Source organism: Leptodactylus fuscus, chromosome 4 (genome assembly GCF_031893055.1).
Source record: "Leptodactylus fuscus isolate aLepFus1 chromosome 4, aLepFus1.hap2, whole genome shotgun sequence".
Taxonomy (NCBI): Eukaryota; Metazoa; Chordata; class Amphibia; order Anura; family Leptodactylidae; genus Leptodactylus; species Leptodactylus fuscus.
Genome location: NC_134268.1, coordinates 204,089,481 through 204,102,211, shown reverse-complemented (window position 1 = coordinate 204,102,211; position 12,731 = coordinate 204,089,481). Strand labels below are relative to the sequence as shown.

General features: G+C 42.8%; 1 protein-coding gene across 9 annotated transcripts in view; it reads left to right on the top strand.

Moving 5' to 3' along the window:
- KIAA1217 (KIAA1217 ortholog) overlaps window positions 1–12,731 on the top strand; it is a 411,023-nt gene that overhangs the window by 212,865 nt on the left and 185,427 nt on the right. The window lies entirely within an intron of this gene.

The window sequence follows — 12,731 nt, the reverse complement described above, 5'->3', positions numbered from 1 at the left end:
TAGTCATAGGTATAGAAGTTACCTGGAAACTGGAATTGCTTGGTTAGGACGGGAGACCTGCGCACAGGTGTAGCAGAGCTGATAGACGGTTGTAATAGCTTGCATAAGAAGCAATAACATGTTGTGTAGACATAAGAAAGCTGAGTTTGTCACTTGGCACAAGATGCCGTGTATTATAGCCACATGGATCTGATGCTAAACCTAAATGCAAAGTTTTCACAACGTGCCAAACTCAGCTCTGCTACATATGTATCACATATTTGGAGGTGTGTGCCATATTTGCACAAATTTGTTTAATTCTATGCAGATTTGGTTGTTTGGGCAGTCATGTAGTATATACTGTATCCTCTATATACATGTAGCTGTAGTATGTGTGAGGCAGTGTGTGCTCCACGTCTATCCACAAACTGTTTGGGCACTGCTACATATACCCTCAGCACCGATGTCATGTATATTTATGGTGATTTATGTGCCACAATGAGATGTTACAGTTTATGGTGCTTGTTCTTGTTACATTGTTTGTTGTGTTGTTTTCCGTTGTGTCGATTATTGCTGCACAGCCGAGATGTGTTAGTGTCCGCAATGCAGATCATGCCCATGGTTTGTTTTTTTGCATTAATATATTAGGTATAATTCTGAACCCCGATCATTTTAGTACAAGTTATAACTTTGTCTTATAGTCAAAATTTGCAAGGTAAGTAAATTGAATGGGAGTCTTAAGGTGGGGCCGGGCTAGTGATCTAGTAATAATAAACAGGATGTGAACAATACAGGAATCATCGCCGCAGGTCTGCTCTTTAGAGGTCCTGTGATTACCGCGAAATTAGAGGGCGACCGCGTCAGGAATAAAATATGTATCCTCCACCACCCCTCCAATTATTATAGCTGTTGGGCCAGGTTCACACAGTGCAGTTTTGTGAGCCAAACACATGGGAGTCGCTGGTTATGTTCACACAGGACGTTTCAGCTGCTGCTTTTCCATTGTGGAATTCCACAGTTGCAATATAGTCGCAGCTTTTAGCCTTTACGTCGCAGAGTGTGAGCCATGGTGAAATCCCGTAACATAAATTGCCATGTTGTGACTTAAAAACCCGCACCGTGAGGGGCATTGCAGGATTTTTGCACATTGCACATCCTATGTATACATACCCTAAGGCCCTATTCACACAAACGGTAAAAACATTTTTGAAATAGTCATCACATGACTGCCTTTACAACCCATAGGGGGGAAAAAGCGGTTAGCAAAGAAACCACACGGACCCCATAGGTTATAATTGGGTCTGCGAGGTTTCCGCGCGGTGTCTGCACGAATCATTCGGAGAGAAAAGCACTTCTTACATCACTTTTCTCTCCGCATGGAAAACACATGAACCACATTATAGCCTTTGGGGTCCATGTGGTTTCTTTGCTAACTGCTTTTTAATGTGTTCGATATTCCATTCAGGGGGTCCCCAAGAGGACCATACTGCTCTTACTGTAAAGATCAATTCCTATACTGATGTCTGAACCACCTTATATAAGGATGTCCACTAGTCTGTTGTACAGAATGCAGATTCAATGAGAACGGAGCCCTGATCCTGTTTTTCCCCTGATAGGTGTATGGGGGGGGGAGCAAAATTATATGTCTGTCAAACAGGCAGTGCAAAATCCTGCAGATACATTAGGAAGAAATCCCCTTGACTAAAATAACTATCCTGGAAGCTCTTCATTGCAGACATGACGGATAATGATAAATGTCCCTTTAAGCCTATGGATACATGAGGCAAGTTATATCGTGTATGGTATGAAGTCGGATCCAGCATCTTATCTTACAGTTTGCCGGGTGATCTAGTAATACATCACACTGCAGATTATATATGGCTATAAACAGGCTGAAGCCTCTTCTGAGGACTGCGGATCTCTGCGTCTTCAACCTGCCTCGCTCAGACTACTCCGCATTTCCTACAATTATAATCTATATCCTTGTAGTCTGCTCTTATATCACATCCAGCTTTCTTGGACTTGAATACAAGTAACAAATAAAACCCATCACAGAATGTACATTGGGATATAAATCTACTCTAGTCTACTCTATTGCACACAGTTATATTCTTCTCACCCCTCCTTCTGTTCGCCGAGTGTCGGTATTTGCTCTTGGTAAATGTATGTCATTGCATTTGGTAAAGTTAGTGAACAGATATACAGACGTGTCAACTGTCCCGCCCACTTGTCAAAAATGGAGTGAGTGGTATGATAGGGTGTCAAAATACAAAATGTTGCAAACTTGTGCAAATAAGCTCAAAATGTTTCAAAACCTCCACTTTGCAACTTTTTAATGTCAAAATTCTATGGCCCCATAGTGTCCCTGCAGATTTCATAGGTTCACAGGGAACGTATGCATGCTGTATGAAGGAGAGAGGCTTCCATAGATGCATTGCAGTGCCATATAGTCCTATAATACCATATAGGCATAGCCTTGTGCAGGATACCTAAGAAGACAACTATGCAGGACCTATGGATCATCCATCTACCTATAGACGCCTTCTGGACTTGCCCTTGAACACACATAATAAAGCATGAGGACATTTCTAACCTCCAAGAACATTTTGTTACATCTCTGTACATTCTGTCATTATAAGATTCAGGACATTTCAGGACAGTTTTTGAAATGTTTCTATGGCAGACGGAATCTTTTTGTAAGTCAGTACATTGTGATGGTTACGTCGCCTTTCAGCACATGGATTACCCACAATGCCTTCCGCGTTACTTTGAAACTCTCCATAGGACGTACATGTACCAAACTCTGAAATTATTGACTGTGCCGCCTGCCGCAGACCTCTGTCACCTTGCCCCCGCCAATATTCTGCACTTTAGAAGTTCTCCACATTAATTGAAAGGTAGAAGACATAATTGATCCTGATACACCTGTCAGAGCATGGCTGATGTCAGAAATACAGTTCGACCTTCTGGTATCTGATCTGAATTAATTTCTACAATATGTCTCTGTAGAAAGAATATAAATATACCTGTCTGTATCTACGTAGTCACTTTAGCGACTGTATTGTAGGTGGTTGTGCCATGAATGAAAGCCATCCCTTAACCACTGGAATCTTAGTGAGGATCCAACCAGTGGGACCCCTGCTGGGGTCCATCCTGGCAAATTAAACGCGTCCAAGAACAAATCGCCACCCAAAAAGTTGGTTTATATAGATACAAGAGACCGGATACGTGGCAAGGGGTGAGACTTACTTGACCATATTGGTGACCACAGAGAAGTGATTGCCGATTGCACATGCATGCTGCCACGCCATTCAGTCCCTACTGGGACAGCTAGATATACCCAAGCACTGTACTCGGCTTTTCTTTGGAAGTCCACATGGGCAATTGCTTTTTCGTTCACTACAGAGGGACTTGGGACAGAATCAGATTCTCACTGATCAGACACTTATTTGTAGAGATGAGGGAACCAGTTTGTAATAAGTTGGGTTCATTATGAATAGAGATGAGCGAGTACTGTTCGGATCAGCCGATCCGAACAGCACGCTCGCATAGAAATGAATGGACGTAGCCGGCACGCGGGGGGTTAAGCGGCCGGCCGCCGTCAAAGCGGAAGTACCAGGTGCATCCATTCATTTCTATGGAGCATGCTGTTCGGATCGGCTGATCCGAACAGTACTCGCTCATCTCTAGTTGGGTTCATTATGAATTTTCCAAAAATTTCAGGTGCAAAATTTTTGGCGTTCGCCACCCACAAATCATTCTCTTCAGACCCCAGTGTATAAGAATAGCGGCTCAGGGAAGGTGCGGAAATTTATAAACACCTCTTCACCCATCTCTACTTTTTTCCTTGATTCACTGATGTTATTGATTATGTGTTGTGTATATATATATATATATATATATATATATATATATATATATATATATATATATATACTGTAGGTGATGGCACAAAATATAGGGATAATAATCCTATAATGGCTATCTGGGGATCGGTCTCTCTTCTTTTTGGAGGTTTGGCTTTTATCCCGGAGCATTTCATGAAAACCAGGCATTGATCTATAGGGAGTTACCTTCCAAAAGGTGGCGCTAGAGTAAATTCCCCATTTTCCATCAAGAAGAAATTATTTGAATATTCTTTCCCCAAAATTCTTAGCACGTTTGGTCGGTAAGTCTCTGAACACCAAAACGTGGCCTGTCAAGGCAACATCTCCCTAAGGAGACATAGTACCCCCTCAGACCAGAATCAAAGATAGTGATGCAATAAGAAGTGGACGGGCAAATTTTCTGTATACACATATGACGGGTATATAGATCTGCCGTCTGAGACACATTCTGATACATTATTTTCTGTAAAATCTCTTCTTTTATTGCATTCATATCCGCCATAAAAAAATTATTTAGTTGCATGAAAAACAACAGTAAAAAATCCGGGGAATTCCATAAAGGAAGCAGTGGGCGTCCAGGCTCATGTCGCGAGGATTTGGTCCTTTTATGTGTACACAGGATTTGAGAAGGTGATACATTCGAGTAATTCACTGTCAACAAAGGCTGGAAAGAAATCCGTGAACTAGAAAAATAATCCCGCTCCTTGTTTACCTCCGTCACCAGCTCAGTCTAGGCAAACAGCGATAAAGTCATCTCTGCTTGTAATCCTGTAAAGGAAAGGAGCAGTCAAGACCATGGACAAGCAGATCATTCTCAGTACCTAAGAACAAAGAGACAATCCTGCAGATGATTGTGTCTCCAAGTTTCTATGTGGGTTATTATTGTATTCCTATAAGAGCTATTCTAAAACCTCTGTGTGCATATGCATGGAGACAATCATAATAGACAAGGGGGTGTAACATCTCATCGGTAACTAATTGTAGAGTTACAACTATTGACAGTCCGACTCCCAGTACATTGGCTTATTTGAAGGGGCCACGGCACTTGGATGAGAGTATTCTAGCCACACTGCCTTTTAGCAAAGCCATACCCTTTTGGGTGACATGTGGCACACCAACCGTTTTATTGTCATATACAATAATTAAAGTCAATGACTTCTGATTGGAGTCATTCACATTCTCTTCCATTTGGCCCAGACCGCCATGATGACTTCTTCCAGCCATTATTCATCTCTGTAAAGTTTGCAAAATAGACGTCTTTGGCTCCTAGTTTTTCCATCATCCTTCCTAACATTATCCAACCTACAGTAGACGAGCCCCCCATCCCGCTGTTTGCCCCATTTCTGTGTCACCTACAGAAGACTATAATAAAAAGGTAGGCAACTAAGGGTGTACTAGGTATTTATAGGACTAATACCCCCTTATGCCTCCACATATTAAAAATTGCCAAAATTCCGCTGTGTCTCTTATCCTGCACAGTGTCCCTTGTCCCCTGCAACCTCTTCTGTCTCCCCAGGGGTGAACCTAGTCTTTGTGCCGCCTGAGGCGGACGTCAGAAAGCGCCCCCCCCCGGGAGGAGGGGGTGGAGCCGAGCGGAGGGGGCAGACCTGAGCGGAGGGGGTGGAGCCGAGTGGAGGGGGCGGAGCTGGCCGCGTTAGCAGGCAGAGAGCAGGCAGTGTGAGGACCTGCTCTCTGCTAAGCGTGAGGGGCGGCCGCTGGAGCAGCGCTACGTCCACAGGGCCACCCCAATCCACCGCTTGGTGACGGTGACGCTAAGCCAGTCCAGGACAGCTTGTCCTGGACTGGCTTAGGACAGCAAAAATGCCGCCCCCCCAACCCCCAACCCCCCGGAGCCCTGGCATAGCGCCGCCTGAAGCGGTCGCTTCAGGTCACCTCATGGGAGGTGTGGCGCTGTATCTCCCACAATGTCACCTGTGCATAATGTCACTTAGAGTGTCCCCTGTCCCTCACAGTACCCCTTTGTAGATTGTTTCATCCCCTATATAAAAGGATTTGAAAAAAAACAAACCTCAATACCTACATCTTCCCTTCCTCTCCGAAAATGGTCCGGTGACGAATAGCCGTGACTCCTTTTTTTCTTCTGACAAGTAATGGTGTCAGCGGTGGGACTCCCAACTTTATAAGATAAATATCTTTTGGATGTGCCATAAATGTTGAAAGATAGGAATGCCTATTAGATACATGGGGGCCCTCTTTCAGATAACTATGACGGTATATGTGATTCATCTAGAGGGTACATAGTCATGTGTTATATATATTCATGTATATAGGATTCCTGTGACTATTGAACTCACTCAGCACCCAGCAAGTATTGATATATCTACATACCATATACTAAAAATAGAATACCGTCCTTACTTTTTCACGTGACTGTAAATGTTGTACTTTCTCTAAATCTCTGCATTACCCAGGAAATTTTCCATCACTATGTTGCCAGACCGGTTCTTCAGATCGTGAGATTTCTTAAGAAATGTGAAATTTGACCACGGATAGCAGGAAACAGATAAGAGTCTTACCCCTCCAGTCTGTTTCTCGTTGCCTTAACCTTTACTCTTTTTCTGAGAGGTTCTCCAGCAAAAAAAAAAAAGAAAAAACCCAACTAGATATTCCATAGACGTCTGGTTGTTGGAGAACTGGCATTTGGGAACAAAGGATCCCATTCCCGGCCGCCCTCAACCCTTTACATTTTGATATACCGTATGTACTCGAGTATAAGCCGAATTTTTCAGCACAGTTTTTGTGCTGAAAAAGCCCCCCCTCAGCTTATACTCGAGTCAGCAAAAAAAAAAAATAGTGGAAAAAAAAAAAAAGCTTTAAAAAAAATAAAAAAATAAAAGTTGTAAATCCCTCCTTTCCCTAGAATACATATAAAAGTAGAAAATGACTGACACACACAAACACATTAGGTATCCCTGTGTCTGACAGTGCCCAGTCTACTGAATATAGGGGATCTGCAGTGCTCCTGTTCCGTCGGAAAGGGGTTAATAGGAGCACTGCAGATACCCTATATACAGCCAGGCTGAATTCCAAGTGGGGGAAAAAAAAACAGTCCTCAAACTCAGGGAAGGGGCAGACAGACAACCAAAACACCCCCCTCCCCTTCCCCAGCACCAGCAACTACTGCACCCAAAAACTCCGACCATTTTAATATTTGAAATTTTCCAGTAGCTGCTGCATTTCCCCCCCTCGGCTTATACTCGAGTCAATAAGTTTTCCCAGTTTTTTGTGGTAAAATTAGGGGTCTCGGCTTATATTCAGGTCGGCTTATACTCGAGTATATACGGTACTTTGCAGGAGACCGGTCACCTTTCCTGACATGTCTGTTGTAGTAAATACTTCTTTTCCCTATGGAATAGTTCTGGAGAATCTTTCTTATAGTTCTGTGTTTTACTGTTCCTCTGTTATTCCTCCTAGAAATGCATAAATACATTTAGCAATTGGTCAAATGGGTGTGTCCTTACACAGTCATGCACTGGCAGCAATGATTGCAGCAGAGATGAATCCTAGTACATTCCCGATGTATGTTACTTATGACCAGGGTCTCTCTAGGCCCGATCCATCATGCATTAATCAGGAAGGGGTCTTTATCAGGCTGTATATTGAGACTGATCTAGCCGTATACAGTAATGTATGTCTCTACAGATATTCCTGATGAGTTCGCGCGTTCCTACAGTCTTCATGACTCCTATGACATATTCCCCACATAGAAGCCATCTGACTTTTCTCTATTATTTGCATTATTTATGCTTCCTGTTTTTGATTTCTGATTGACAAAAAAATAGATGGAAGACAGCCTGGCATCTGCTTTTCAGGCGCCCACATTGACAAAGTGTTAAAAACGTGGCTCACTACTAGAAAGCTGCAACAAGCTGTGTGTTCAAAGACACATGATGCTTTTTAAAGGGGTATTCCTATGTCACTGTGTAATGGTATATACTATATCTTCATGATTACAGAGACCTCCCATTGTTTGATATCCCAAAAGAGTTCAGAGGAAGGAGACCTCCTTAATGTCCTACTAGAACTACTTAAAGAAATTATGCAGGGAAAATAAAGCTTAATAGTACAATCCCTGCCTGGGATAAGATTTATTACTAATATATTAACAGGTCCCCTGAAGCCCCGATCATTACATTTGCAGGGCGCTTTGGGGTCCAGTAGTCTGTGCGTTGCCTCCTCTTCTGCTGCTCTGCCTCTTTGTCATTGACTTTGCTCTACTCCTTCTGAATGTTCATAGAGTAGAGTGGAGCCGGTCATGTGACCAAGAGTCAGACTGTCAATGGGGAAGGCAAAGGAAGGAGACTTCTGGCCTCCCCAGCTGTGTTCTGCAGAAGGTAAGAAATGGGGCTTCGGAGGATGGGGGTGTATGTTAGGCCTGGTTTGTTATTCCGTTTGGGGAGTCTGCATGGGGACCCCCTGAACGTAATACTGAATGTATTAGCATGTGGTGAGCTTATGAAACCACACGAACCTCCTAGACTATAATGGGGTCCGTGTGTTTTCCGCACGGTCTCTGCACAAAACATGTGGACAAAAAAGTACTCCATGAACAACTACTTTCCTCTCCGCATGACTCGTGCAGACTCTGCGCGGAAAGCACACGGATCCCATTATAGTCTATGGGATCCGTGTGCTTTCACTTCTCACCGCTTGTCAATGCATTCGGTATTCCGTTCGGGAGGTCCCCATGCAGACTCCCCAAACTTAATACCGAGCGCAGATGTGAACCAGGCCTCAGTAATAAAGCTTATTCATGGAAGGGAATACATTTTCCCTGCATAAATAATCCCTTTAGGTTGGGGCCCCACGTTGCGAAAACGCTGCATTTTACATTATTTGCAAATTCGATGGGACTTGTGTTTTTGAAAATTGCAGCTTACGGAAACGCTGTAGTTTTTCATATATGCAGATATGGGGACACAAAGTATGCAGAGTTTCTCCTTCCTATGAAATATCCTGGGAAAATAAAATGCAAAGCGTTTCTGCCAGGGTCTTTTCCAGGTTTTTTGTGCTGCGGCTCATGAATGGAGCCTTAGCCTTAAACACACACGTATGTGTTTGAATACATATATCTATATGTGTATATGTATGAATAGCGGCAGATTAGGATGACATCCATATAATGTATATGGGCTGCTTAAGGAATTGCTGTATATGGGGCAGTCTCTGTTGTCACTTCCCGCACACAAGAGTTAATTTCCCTCTGTCATGCACTTAGAAGAAAAACGAGTTTTAGGGAAGTTCCTCTCTTGGATCCTGCAAATAATGAAGTTTCAAGGCTCATTTAGAAGGCGCTGAGTGACATTTGGCGCCTCAGGTCAGTACTGGCTGCTGTGTAAATGAATGCAGTCCAGCCGCACTGTCAGACAATGCATTCCCATCCAGCGCGCGGTGGCATGAAGCGCGTTGTGCTGTGATCTCATGTGATGTTGTTGTGCTGTCTGTTTTCACAGCGAATGGACTGAAATAACCGGATCATTGTAAACAACTGAAAAAATGTGCAGCATGCAAAAATCGTATCTGTATTCTCTATTGTATTGTGAAGCTTCATATGAGATATGTTACAATGAATCTCCATCCTGACCATCATGTTCTATTCTCATGCAACAATCTACTGTGATAAGTTTCTTTATAGGAATTCCTTATTTCTGATACAGAATGCCAAATCTTCTGCAAAGTCAGATGGGAAAACTGCTTCACCACGAATCGAATTTGACCTGAATTTTCCAAATTGTTCAGTTTTTAACAAAACTGAATATATGGTAATTATTTAGTTATTCCGTTCGATCTGAATATATCTCTTCAGTAAGGTCAGGTGACCTTCACTCTGACCTGATGAAATCTATATGGAATAATGCAGAGATCCCTGGCATCCTGTATGCTGGACTGTACCACACAGGCTTTGACATAGGGGGAGCCAAAAACTTCTTTCACTAACTACTGATGAGCAGACAGTTCCTGGCACACAGTTATAACGTAGGAGCCCAGAGCTCAGCCTAACATCTTACGTAGGAGAACAGGGAGAGAGAGGTAAGTGTTCTGCTGCCCAGCAGGTAGGTGTAGTACAGTCTCTAGCTGCCTGTTTTATGCATAGAATTCATAGCAGAGCATCTGTATAAAAGTGCTGGTTCAAGCATCTATGGCTGCTCTGGTGACTTCTATGGAGCTGCTGGAGACAATAATAAGCGCTTGCTTATTTACGACAGTCCATTAGAAAATAGATGGAGTAGCAGCCTGCATGGTCGCTTCATTTAGTCAGGGGATAGGTGACTGAGCAGGTTCCAAAATTATCTATTACATTGCAATAAGTCCACCAGATATATCTGCTTGAAAAAACTGCAGGCATCATGCTTTAATTTCAATCTCTGTCCACTGGGGGCGCTGTTTTGTTGCATTGCATCATAGTATTGGTATAACATATACACAGACACACAGTTTTTTGGTGTAGATGGCTGCAAATGGGAATGATCTTGAGTCAAAGATGCAATCATGCAACAGTGAAAGTGAACAGAATTCACTCTCATGCAGTAGATACTATGGTAACAGTCACACACTATATATATATATATATATATATATATATATATATATATATATATATATAAATATATTTGTGTATGTGTATAGTTTGTACTGTTCCCCTTTAAACCATAAAATAACTGGATGGAAAATCATATCTCCTGCCGCCTTATTGGGAATGACGCGATATTAAAAGCTTCGCCTGAAGTTGTCGAGTAAGATAATTCTGTCATTTCTCATGATTTGGTGCTCGGCTCTGATAAGACTGCTGATTTAGACATATTTCAGGCGGCTGCTGGTGCATACTTAATACTTGTTCCAACATGCACGCTCCCGGTAAAGGTAGAGACGGAACGCAGGTTGTTGTCAAAGTTGTGTCCGTCTAGAGCTCTGCAAACGACATTGGTTAATCTGTGCTCTATAGCCAGAGGGAACTGCAAAGAATATCATTAGAAATGCATTAGCATGTAGATGAACCTTAAAGGAATGGTCTGGTGATGATAACCCCTGTTATGGAGGGGGGTCATTCATAGCACAAAGCATGGGTCTTGTTGTGTTAATCCTGGCCAAGTATTACATAGGCAGTCATTTGTATGAAAGGTCAACATGTAATACTGCATTTCACCTTTAGTGGCCGCTGTTTGTTTTAAAAAAAAAATCACAGTAAATATAAGTGTCCTTAAAGGGGCTCTATCAGCAAAATCATGCTGATAGAGCCCCCCATTAAAAAGGCTATTCAGGCACCGTAAAAGTTATATTAAACAACCCCCCCTTTTTAAAATAATATCCTAAAAAAGAATGTGATCAACTTACCCATCATACACGCTGGGCGGGCATTCAGGGTCCGCCGTCTTCTTCATCCACGCCTCCTCTTCCTGCGATGTCCTCGGGTCCCGTCTAAGTCGCAAACTGACATTGCTAAAGAACCACGCTGTCTCGGTACATCTGATCTGCAGGGGTCCCGGGTGTCAGACCCTGTATATCTAATATTGATAGGCCATCAATAGTAAAAACTGGATAACCCCTTTAATAGAGAGAGTTGCACATGCACAGCTATCACTGCATTAACTGCAGCTTTGAGACAGGGGTTGAGGTATCCCCATTTTCAAGATGCTATAAATGTCCCTGTTGGGTATACCACTTTAAATGCATCCCTCCAGTATGTAAACTCTTAGAAACATCCACTGTGGAAACCATGTACAAGACTGCTGCTTATTTTGGTGCCTGGGATAAAAAGGAAAATGGCGCCCCCTCCTTCCACAAAGAAAGTATGAAACAGCGCTGGTATGGACTAATAATGGGCAAACTTAGGAGGCCCGATTCACATCTGCGTTTGGTTGCCGTTTGAGGGGGTTCTCAAGAAGACCCAAACCTAATCCGCATACAAAAGCGGTTACCTAAGGAAACGCACAGACCCCATAGACTGTAATGGGGTCTGTGTGGTTTCCGCACGAAAAATGCAGAGAGTAAAGTGCTGCTTGCAGGATAGTGGAATGGAATGGCCTGGACACAGTTGTGTACCGGACCTTAGCCTGTTTTGTTTTGGGACGATCCATGAGACTCACTTGCAAGGTTTATTTCAGACCAGACTTCTTTGGTCCAAACTAGAGGTACAAGTGTCTGTAGACCCCCAAGTATAATAATTGGAGCTCCAAATAATAAAATACAAAACACTCCTACCTACCTTTTCTGGGCTCTGCCCTGGAGTCTAATCCTTTCCAAGTGTCCCCGGTATCACTGTTTTTCAGAAAGGAGGTCGGAAGATGCTTGGCCTCTCATTATTATACTCGGGGTCTGAAGAGAACCCATAACTATGGGGGGTCGGCAAACCTGAATTTTTGGAAAATACACAATGAACCTGCCTTATTATGTACTGGTTTGCTCTACTCTAGTATTAGGGATGGAGTGCTAGAGTTCTCACCTTGCCCTATGGATGGTGCGACACCGACTGTATACTGTCTATATTAGATATCACTAAGCAGATATAACTAGCAAATCTGTATCCTTTGGGGTTCAAGGCCCGGTAGTGACTGCTACCTCTGCCCCTAATACAGCTACGCCTCCATACGTGTATCGCTCCAAATAACGTAAATGATGTATACGTATGTGCATAAGTTACAATGACATAAACCTCCTAAGAACATCCAATGTCATTGGAATATTCCAGGTAGATATAATAAATTTTCTGCTGATGACAAATATTGGAACAGCGACAAACAAAAGGCGTAAAAATCATTAGCCAAGTACGTGCGAAGAAGAAGAGGATTATTTATGGGCGCCCATTATATGGCTATGGGGATCTTGTATTACATAAAACTAACAAAG